Source organism: Prionailurus bengalensis, chromosome F2, assembly GCF_016509475.1.
Source record: "Prionailurus bengalensis isolate Pbe53 chromosome F2, Fcat_Pben_1.1_paternal_pri, whole genome shotgun sequence".
Taxonomy (NCBI): Eukaryota; Metazoa; Chordata; class Mammalia; order Carnivora; family Felidae; genus Prionailurus; species Prionailurus bengalensis.
The window spans coordinates 48,403,525-48,414,792 of NC_057353.1; positions in this window are offsets into that span (position 1 = coordinate 48,403,525).

Sequence of the window (11,268 nt, forward strand, 5' to 3'; positions counted from 1 at the left end):
AGAGAGAGACACAGAATCTGAAACAGGCTCCAGGCTCCGAGCTAGCAGCACAGAGCCCGATGCGGGGCTCGAACTCACGGACCGCGAGATCATGACCCGAGCCGAAGTCGGCCGCTTAACCGACTGAGCCACCCAGGCACCCCTGAATCACCATCTTTCTAAGAGACTTTGTCCAATAATAGTAGAAGAAGATTATCAAGCGCACAGAATAAGGCAGGTCGTGAAGTGCTTATTGACCTTGAAGCAGAAGTTTGTGTGGGTGCTTAAGACAAAAGGAAAAGGAAAGATGATCCCCCCAGGCAATGCTACTGGGAAGCGTTTGCTCCCAGTTTAGATTATTAGTCACATAGCTTTGGTCATTCTGAATGAGGTAAATCCTTCAGTTCAAGGTCCTGGAATCATCAGTGCAGTTCTGCTGAAAAAGATAAAACAAAACTACAAGCTCTTTGGGCCAAGCCTATATACTTGGAAGAGTAACATGGTCGGAAGAAGCTTCAAACTTTCTATCACTGAAGCAAATGCTTCTACAGGCTGGAATTGAGAGGGACGATGAAGATTTCTTGCTTTCTCTGCGGTCAGAAAACTATAGCAACCCAAAAGCCCTCAGAATACCTCTGAGCGGTCCTGCTCAATCTTCAAGTGGAAAGTGAATCTGTAATCCTTCCCTTGTTGACATAGATAGCAGCGGTGAGGCAGACCTTGCCAAAGATGACTTCATTGACTTGAGAACAAAAGAAATGAAGTAACATGAATTCAACTTGAAGAACTGTAGAGAATCCTGGGGTTCTTGACCCAAGTCTATTCTTAACTGGCCATTGATTCCATCTGCTACCGCGGACCTTAGTGAGTCTGGGTACCAACCCCATTTCCATCAAAGCAAAGGTTGTTAAAGTCAGTTGTATAGCAATGATGTTTGTCTCACCTTTTCGAAAACCACACAACTTCATATTACCAAAGGAGCCTCCCTGGAGGCAGTTGTGGAAAAGTAGCTGTGGTAAGCAGAATTCTAAGATGGCTTCCAAGGATCCTACCCCCTGGTAGACACAGTTTGTACCATCTCCTCACCTTGAGGGTGGGGGAGAATCTGTGAATATGATAGGATAGCCCTCTTGAGATTAGGTTTCTAATCAGCTGTCTTTGAGTTCATCCAAAGGGAGATGATCCGTCTGGGCCAGACCTAATCAGGTGAGTGATTCAAAGGGACTGAGCCCTTCAGAAGGCAGACACACCTTCTCCTGCTGGCCTGGAAGCGAGCAAACATCCATGCCAGGAGTTGCCTACGGATGCCATGTGGCAAAGAACTTAGGGCAGCACCCAGAAGCTGAGAGTGCTCCCCAGTCAACAGCTAGCAAGAATTTGGAGATCTCAGTCCTATCGTTGGAATTCTGCTAACCATCTGAATAGGCCTTGAAGGATACCCCAAGCTTCAGATGACAACTGCAGGGTTCTTAGCTTTATTGTGCGTAGACTTCTGAAACCCTGTGCTTTACTGTGCGTAGACCAATAAGAAGGAAACGGTTCCTCCTCCTGCTCCAAGAGAACAAAACAGACAAACCAAAGGAACAGCAGCATCTTTTTCATTAAAATTACCTTTGAGCAGAATTAACTTATTTTTGTTTTATATGCAATTTTTTTACTTACTGTAATTAAAAAATATTTTTTTAATGTTTATTTTTGAGAGAGAGAGAGAGAGAGAGAGAGAGCGTGAGTGAGCACACAAGTGGGGAGAGGGGCAGAGAGAGAGGGAGACACAGAATCTGAAGCAGGCTCCAGGCTCCCAGATGTCAGCATAGAGCCCAATACGGGGCCTGAACTCACAAACCATGAGATCATGACCTGAGCCGAAGTTGGATGCTTAACTGACTGAGCCACCCAGGTGCCCCTGTAATTTTTTTTTTCAAGAAGTGGTCATTAGTTTTTGCTTGAAAATCAAATTAGGAAAGCATAACTTTTTTTTGTAATTCTCTAAGAGAAGGGGAAATTATATTACTCCAAGGTAATATAATTAATTACATGCAAAGTTTTATGTATGTGTATATCTGCACTTTTCTGGGAGAGAAGTCCATAGCTCTCAATAGATTCCCAGAGTGGCCCATGATTCCAAAAATGTTTGAAACCATAGATATAACTAGAAAACCCACTTGTTGAAATCTAGGGGCACCTGGGTGGCTCAGTCAGTTGGGCGGCCGACTTTGGCTCAGGTCATGATCTCGAGGTCTGCGAGTTCGAGCCCTGCGTCGGGCTCTGTGCTGACAGCTCAGAGCCTGGAGCCTGTTTTGGATTCTGTGTCTCCCTCTCTCTCTGACCCTTCCCCATTCATGCTCTCTCTCTGTCTCAAAAATAAATAATGTTAAAAAAAATTAAAAAAAAAAGAAATCTAAGTAAAAATTAAGGTTGATTTTTTTTTTTAAGTTTATTTTTTTATTTTTGAGACAGAGAGAGACAGAGCATGAACGGGGGAGGGTCAGAGAGAGAGGGAGACACAGAATCGGAAGCAGGCTCCAGGCTCTGAGCCATCAGCCCAGAGCCCGACGCGGGGCTCGAACTCACGGACCGCGAGATCGTGACCTGAGCCGAAGTCGGACGCTTAACCGACTGAGCCACCCAGGCGCCCCAGGTTGATTTTTTTTTTAACTCTTTAAGTGGAAACACATACATGAACCTATTCATCCTTTCTTTCCCCAACTTCAAACCTCATTTAATTTCCCCTCCTAGCAACTGGATTTTCACATACTTGGTTTTGGCGTTTACAAGTGGTTGGGGAACTTAGTCCAATTTTGTTTAGATGATCTCAGGTTTCTTTCATCTTTGTTTTTTTTTCTTTTTTAGAGGGGTGAGTAGCATTAAGGATAACTTTTAGATGAAAACAAAAGACATATACAATGTCCAGCTCTATTCATTTTCCAAAGCGCTTTTAGTTGAGGAGTGAAGAACAGAGAGACACTTCAACCATGTACTTACGAAAAGTATTTTAAGGTTTATTTTTTTATGTGGACAAAGACCAAGCACTTCTGACTTGGATGCTGTTGAAGGAGGTTCAATAAAAAATTGCTTCAATTCATTGAAAAAAACTTTATTATGTAAAAGTCATTCCTACGTGAAGGCACTGCTACCCATATACCATCAATAGTTACGTGCTTTGAGGTATTTTAATAGTAGGTATTTTAATAGTAGGAGAGACCATTTAGTGCTAATGGTCCAACAGTTTTCAGCCCATGATCTGCATGGACAGGATTTATCCACAGCTTGGGACTGGAAAACCAACTTGCTCACATGAAGATTTCTTCCACAGCACCATAGTCCTGCCCAGCTGAGAGAATAAATTAGAAACTACTATTTGTGACAATGGCAAGATTTTTATTTTTCTTAGTTCTCTCTCCAGCAGCCCATCCAAGACATGTTTTATAATATTGCCTTTCACAAATTTATCACTTCCAATCATTAAGTTTTTTTTTAAGATTTCATTTTTTTCCGAGCAGTTGATGGTTCAAAAAACATCGAGGGGAGGTACTTAAATTTCCCATATTGGGGTGCCTGGTTGGCTCACTCAGCTCAGCGTCTGACTCTTGATCTCACCTCACGTCATGATCTCACAGTTTGTGGGTTCAAGCCCCACGTCAGGCTCTGCACTGACAGTGTGGAACCTACTTGAAATTCTCTCCCTTCCGCTCTCTCTGCCCCTCCCCCACCAATGCACATTCTTTCCCCCCTCAAAAATAAATAAATAAACATTATGAAAAAATGAGACATTTCCCATATACTCTCTTCCCACACATAGGCACAGCCTCCCACATTATCAACATCACTCACCAAAGGGTAAATCTGTTGCCAAGGATGAACCTACATCAATACATCATAATCAACCAGAGTCTTTAGGGTACCTTTGGGTTCACTCTGTGAGTTGTACAGTCTATGGATTTGGACAAGGTTATGGTGACATATATCTACCATTATAATATCATACAAGATTCTTCTCTAATTCTTAATATTTCTTTTCTTGTGTTTACTTTGGATTTAACTTTCTCTTCTTTCTCTGGTTTCCTAGGATGGAAACTTAGGTGATTGATTTTAGATCTTTCTTCTTCTCTACAATGCTATGAATTTCTCTCTAAGCACTGCTTTCATAGCATCCCACAAATTTTATAAGATGTGGTTTCATTTTCATTTTGCTCAACATGTATTTTAATTTCTCTTAAGATTTCTTCTTTGACTCATGCGTTACTTAGAAGTGTGTTGTTTAATCTTCATGTACTGAAGGATTTTCCCATTATCTTCCTGTCATTGATTTTTACTTTCATTCCATTGTGGTCTAAAAGCACACATGGTATGATTTCTATTCTTTTATATATTTAAAAAGAAATTTAATGTTTATTTATTTGAGAGAGAGAGAGAGAGAGAGAATGAGTGGGGGAAGGGGCAGAGAGAGAGAGAGCGGGAGACACAGAATCCAAAGCAGGCTCCAGGATCTGAGCTGTCAGCAGAGAGCCCAACACGGGGCTCGAACTCATGAACCATGAGATCACGACCTGAGCTGAAGTCGGACGCCCAACTAACTGAGCCACTCAGGCACCTCTGTTCTTTTATTTGTTAAGATGTGTTTTATGGCCCACAGTGTGGTCTATCTTGGTGAAAGTTCCATGTGAGCTTGAGAAAAATGTGTGCTCTGCTGACGAGGTGGATTTTAAGGCTCTTTCTATCCTGAGGTTCTGCTGCCTTCTAGAGCCTGGGAGCTCTTCACTGCATTGTCTGCATATGGTGGCAGGTGATAATTGCATCAGAGGTTTCAGGGAGCAGGCCTGAAATTTCATACTATTCTGTTGGGCAGCACACATCCTATTGGACAAAATAGTCACATAGCCCCACCCAGATTATAGGGACAAGAAAATGTGGGCTACCGATGTGCCAACAAAGGGACAGCATAGGTACTGGGAATGCTTTGCTAGTCTCTGCCAATGTCCATGCTTCTGGTAACCACATGTCTCTTTCATTCTTTCTTCCACACATAGAACACTGCCCCCCCGCACCCCTTCATCCTGCAGCGAGGAATAATTCAGTCGCAGTCAGTTACTACATTCAGCTCAAAAACAGGATCTGCAGATGATGCGTTGATGTGCTGTCCTCTTCAGGCTATATATGGCTCCATGTGTGCAAAGTCAGCCGTTGCACCCTCTGGGAGTGAGTACTTAGCTCAGATTTGCACTCTAAGCAACTCACTTGCCTCACCTTGGTCCTGACCCTGCTCTCTGCACATAGTAATATAAAATGGTAGTATGCAGAAATGCCGCATAATCACTCACATTTGGAAGACAAAATGGAAAACACATAGCGGTTGCAGGGCAATAAAAATTTGAAAGCCTCTAGGCATTCTTACCCTTGATGAGGTCCTAGTTCTGCTCTTTGGGAGGAACCTTCCATTGTTTCCTGCGACTCCTGGATCTACCCTCCGGCATGGTCTTTGCTGGGCATGGTCTTTGCTGTACCTCGTTTTCTCTGGTTACAACCGAGGTGTGTGTTTGGGAGGAGGCCCTCCTTGGAAGTAAGACTGGGGGCTTCAACCTTGAATAGCCAAAAGGTTTTTAGTCTGGGTTCCTGCATTAAAAATCTTTATGAGCTTCTCATTCCTTTACGTCCAACCAGTTCCATTTCCCAGTAACCTCACCCCAAATCCATCCTAGACACAGTTTTTGAGCGTGCCTTATTTTTTGTTCCCAACCACCCTCTTCCCACATGCCTCTTCAGCTTAATGATAGCTACCTTCATTTTTTTTTAATTTTTTTCAACGTTTATTTATTTATTTATTTATTTATTTATTTATTTATTTATTTTTGGGGACAGAGAGAGACAGAGCATGAACGGGGGAGGGGCAGAGAGAGAGGGAGACACAGAATCGGAAGCAGGCTCCAGGCTCTGAGCCATCAGCCCAGAGCCTGACGCGGGGCTCAAACTCATGGACCGCGAGATCGTGACCTGGCTGAAGTCGGACGATTAACCGACTGCGCCACCCAGGCGCCCCAACCTTCAACCTGTCAAAAAGGCCACGCCTTCAATCTGATCTCTGATGCAAGGCTCAGCCAATTTGCTCAACTGAGAAAGTTTTCTTGGGACTTTGTTGCCCAAAGCCTTATGTGTTCTTATAGCTTCCAGTTTGAAGGCTAACAAAAGTTTGATCTTCCAACCCTGTGAGACCCTGACTTTCTGGACTTTTCTCTATTTCCTTTTACTTTTGCTTGTAAATTGGCCAATTTTTTCCTGCTCATCTCTTTCTTTTCGTAGCCTGTCAAATGCAGCCAGTAACAACCAGTATATACTACTGATGTGTTGTTTTCTAATTTCTTCCCACAGAGCTACAAGTTCAACAGGTAGGTGGTATGCATCCAAAATATCACAGGTGACAACGTTACCAAATTTTTGCCACTGTGTTACATAGATTTCTAGCCATCAGTCTGCAATATGTGTTTTCTTGCCGCCTACTGAATGATACCATGGGTTTTGAGATTGCTGTTTTTAAAATTTTTTTTTTCAACGTTTATTTATTTTTGGGACAGAGAGAGACAGAGCATGAACGGGGGAGGGGCAGAGAGAGAGGGAGACACAGAATTGGAAACAGGCTCCAGCCTCTGAGCCATCAGCCCAGAGCCTGACGCGGGGCTCGAACTCACGGACTGCGAGATTGTTACCTGGCTGAAGTCAGACGCTTAACCGACTGCACCACCCAGGCGCCCCGAGATTGCTGTTTTTAAAAGCACTTTCCAGTACTAATTTCTATATCAGTTGGGATGAGAAATTCTGGTTGCCGTAACATACAACCAACCCCCTAAGTCAGTGGCTTGACCCAACTACATATTTCTAGCTGGCATCTCAGTCCTGTGTGGGTCAGCAGAGGTGCTTTGCATCAGGCCGTCATTCAGGAATCAGGCTCTTTTATCTGGGGCCTTAATACAGTCCAGGGCTTCAGACTCCCCCCCCTGCATCCTCTGAATTTGGGGACATAAAGACAGAGAGTTTGAAATATTTTACAAGGAATCTGAAAACCATACCTGAATATAGCCCCCAGCGCTTTTGTCTACGTGCACTGGCCAGAATTCATTCCCATGTCCTGATGCAAGGGTAACAGGGTAAGTATTCCATGAATGCTTGGAGTGAAGGCATGGTATTTTAACCAGCGCTTGCCAAGATGCATGGCTCTTTGTCCTTCTATCTCTATCACATGTCTGTCAAAACCAGATTTATTGGAGTGCCTTTCTTTCTTTTTCTTTTTTAATTTACAAACAATTTTTTAAAATTCAGTTTTCATCTTTGAGAGAGAGAGACAGAGCACGAGCAGGGGAGGGGCAGAGAGAGAGAGGGAGACACAGAATCCGAAGCAGGCTCCAGGCTCTGAGCTGTCAGCACAGAGCCGGGCGCGGGGCCGGAACTCACAAACCAGGAGATCATGACTTGAGCCAAAGCAGGACGCTCAACCGACTGAGCCACCCAGGCGCCCCTACTGGAGTTCCTTTCTATCGTTTGTAGATTTCTGTCTCTTCCCCTGCTGGCCGGCTGATAACCAGCACTTCCTATTGCCGTTCATATGCCATCTTGCACAGCCCTCTTCCTGCTTCTATAGTCCCGATATGCTTGGGAGTTGGAAGCCAGGTAACATGCTTATTAGAATTGTGTGTAGTACAAGACTACATGGACTGTGAGTCAGGACCCAGTGGACAGTCTTGACTTCCTTAGGGGAAAAAAATACATGAGTTCTTTTAACATCTATTTTATTTTCTCATTGACGTGTTTCTCAGCTGTGTTCCTGAGAGGCTGCAGATTGCTGAGCTTTAGAGAAGTGAGAGTTTGTAAACAGGTAACATTTTTATCTTAAAGTAGGGAAGTAGCAGCAGATAATTTTGGATTTCAGTCAATTTCAGATCCAGTTACTTAGTTCTTTTTTTTCATTTATTTTTTATTTTTGAGACACAGAGACACAGAGCATGAATGGGAAAGGGGCAGAGAGAGAGGGAGACACAGAATCAGAAACAGGCTCCAGGCTCTGAGCCATCAGCCCAGAGCCCGACGCGGGGCTCGAACTCACGGACCGCGAGATCGTGACCTGAGTCGAAGTCGGACGCTTAACCGACTGAGCCACCCAGGCGCCCCAGATCCAGTTACTTAGTTCTGAGTCACTGGGTGCCACAGCAAGCTGGTACCCTACATTTTAAAGCTTTTTTAAGTTTAATTATTTATTTTGAAAAAGGCAGAGAGCACATGTGAGGGAGGAGGGGCAGGGAGAGAGGGAGAGAGAGAGAGAATCGCAAGCAGTCTCTGTGCTGTCAGTGTGCAGCCCAACTCAGGTCTTGAACTCACAAAGCGTGAGATCACGACCTGAGCCGAAACCAAGAATTGGGCACTCCGCTGAGTCACCCAGGCACCCCCCAATTATAAACCTCTTAACACTGGTTTTGCAGGTGGGTTTTCACATCATCTGCTTAAAACTGAGCCAGACGTTAGAACGAATCTCCCCACGCTTGCCGATTTGTCTCTCCACAAATTTGAGGGCGGGATTAAGAGAAAGCTGAACTGGTCACTAAAATCTCTGCTAGCTTCAGAGAGACCGGAGCTTCCTATAGTTTTGATCTGGCTCTCTGGCAAACTGGATGTGATTTGTTTTTTTTTAACATTTGTATTTCCCCTGCCAAGGGCATGCTATTTGCTTGGACTTCTGATCTCTTTGCCATAATATTTATTCTGTATTATTCCACAGACTCCATGGCAGAATTAATCATTCTTGAAACCTGCATATTAAACTGGCTGGTGGGTTAGCGCATACTCATCTGGAGCTGCTGGAGAAGAGGGCTGCTTCCTTATGGACCCTACTTGTAAAGACAGATGTAGTTGGGGATGGAAAAACCCTCAGATACTTAGGAGTGAGAGCATATGAAGGTAAATCGGGGTTGAGTGGTCAGTCATAGTTAGCGTTATAGATTTTTATTATTGTCAGTCCCAGTGTTAGAAATTGTATTTGCCCCCAATATTCATCCTCCCTTTCTTTCTTTCTCATAATAGAATGGATGGTTATGTGGGCCCTAAGCTACTCAGAATAAGCACGACCTTACCTAGCCTCCCTTGCCATTAACTGTAACCCTGTAATGGGGTAGGGTCCCCTCCCTAAGGAAAGAAAAACACCTCAAGGTAACCTGACTATACGCATACATGACAACATCCCTCACGACCTTGTAACATGAGACCAGTTAATCAGACTGCATGTTTGTGTGTTACCATATAAGAGAGACAAAGAAGTAAAAAATATATAAAAAAACTACATCACATAGCATTCGGGGCTCAGTTCTTCGGGTACGAACCCAACTGAGCGGTGCCGGCATGAATAAAGTTGCTTCTGGGAAAGAAAAGCCTCAGTGTCAGGACTCTGTGTGAGAATCCTGCTACAGTAACGCAGGCCAGGCCAGTGGGAAGGCACAGTCATGATTTTGAGGAAATCTCACTGTAGGAACGGGTGTGTTCTACTTCTCTCTGAACCATGATGTGAAAGCCATATGTTGAGCAAGAAGATGACAGGCACATGGGTCCCTTCAGTGCAGTGACATCACACCAGCTATGAACTGCCCTTTCTGACTTTTATGTAAAAGAGAAGTAAATTACTATCTTGTTTAAGCTACTGTCTGTCTGTGATGTTTTGTGTCACTTGCAGCTGAGTCTAATCCTGATAAAGTCTCCACGTTTAGAATGAATATCCTGGATCAGGCAAAAAGTCCCTTCCTTCCTTCCTTCCTTCCTTCCTTCCTTCCTTCCTTCCTTCCTTCAAAAAGTTTATTTATTTTGAGAGAGAGAGAGGGAGGGGCAGAGAGAGAGGGAGAGAGAGAATCCCAAGCAGGCCCTGCACTGTCAGTGTGGAGCCTGATGTGGGGCTCGATACCATGACCCTGGGATCAGGACCTGAGCATAAATCAAGAGTCAGATGCTTAACCCACTGAGCCTCTCACGTGCCCCTCTTTTTCTTTCTAAGGCAAAGTCTACCTGCACATGAGAATGGAATGAGGAGGTTAAATCTAAAGTCTTTCAGGGCAATTGGTGACCTATTACTGGCTGAGATCTATTTAAAACTCTGCCTTCGAGGTGAAATTTCTACTTTTACCATTTACAAATGAACCACTGATAACCCCAAATCTGTTCTACTTACAGGAGTGTTTTGGTAAATGTGATAGATACTCTCTAAATACCTGCACTGACGAAAATTGGGGATATACAAGCTATTAAAATATCATCAGATTTGAAGCTTATTATACATTTCTCATCACCTAAAAAAACAGAAGATATGAATCCCAGTGGGAGGTCGAGAGTCTGGTTGTCAGACACAGTGATGGGTGTAGATTCTAGGGACAGTTAGCAAAGATAAAAACTTGATGACTAAGGTCGTGGAGCCAAAGATCCTGCTTGAGATGCGGGTGACTCTTGCTGATTTACAAAACAAGGTCAACTGCTCAGATCTTTCCCTGACTGAAACCTGGTAACTGTACCTCATTTTAAATAGTTGATCAAGGAGCGCCTGGGTGGCTCAGTTGGTTGAATTTCCGACTCCGGCTCAGGTCACGATCTTGCAGTTTGTGAGTTGGAGCCCCACGTCGGGCTCTGTGCTGACGAGCCTGGAGCCTGCTTCGGATTCTGCGTCTCCCTCTCTCTCTGCCCCTCCCCTGCTCATGCTCTCTTGCTCTCTCAAAAAGAAATACACATTTAAAAAAAAATTTTTTTTAGGGGCGCCTGGGTGGCGCAGTCGGTTAAGCGTCCGACTTCAGCCAGGTCACGATCTCGCAGTCCGTGAGTTCGAGCCCCGCGTCAGGCTCTGGGCTGATGGCTCAGAGGCTGGAGCCTGTTTCTGATTCTGTGTCTCCCTCTCTCTCTGCCCCTCCCCTGTTCATGCTTTGTTTCTCTCTGTCCCAAAAATAAATAAACGTTGAAAAAAAAAATTAAAAAAAATTTTTTTTAAATAGTTGATCAAAAATACATAGGTGATGAAAAACTTCAAGCTGAATAAATGCTTGGAGGAAATTTCCATCCCCCCCCCCCCAAAGTTACTTGAAGGATCGCTTGGAACAGTTGGCTCAGGTAATTATTAATCTGCCCACCTTCATGAATCCCATGGGTATGCTGCTCTCTGGTATAACCCAGGGTGTGGGTTTTGTCCATTTTTCAAAATAGGCATGTTGAGACTTATGCGGCTGGGAGGACGGAATATAGATGAGCTTTTCCTTATTCTTCCCACTAAGTACAACAAAAAGC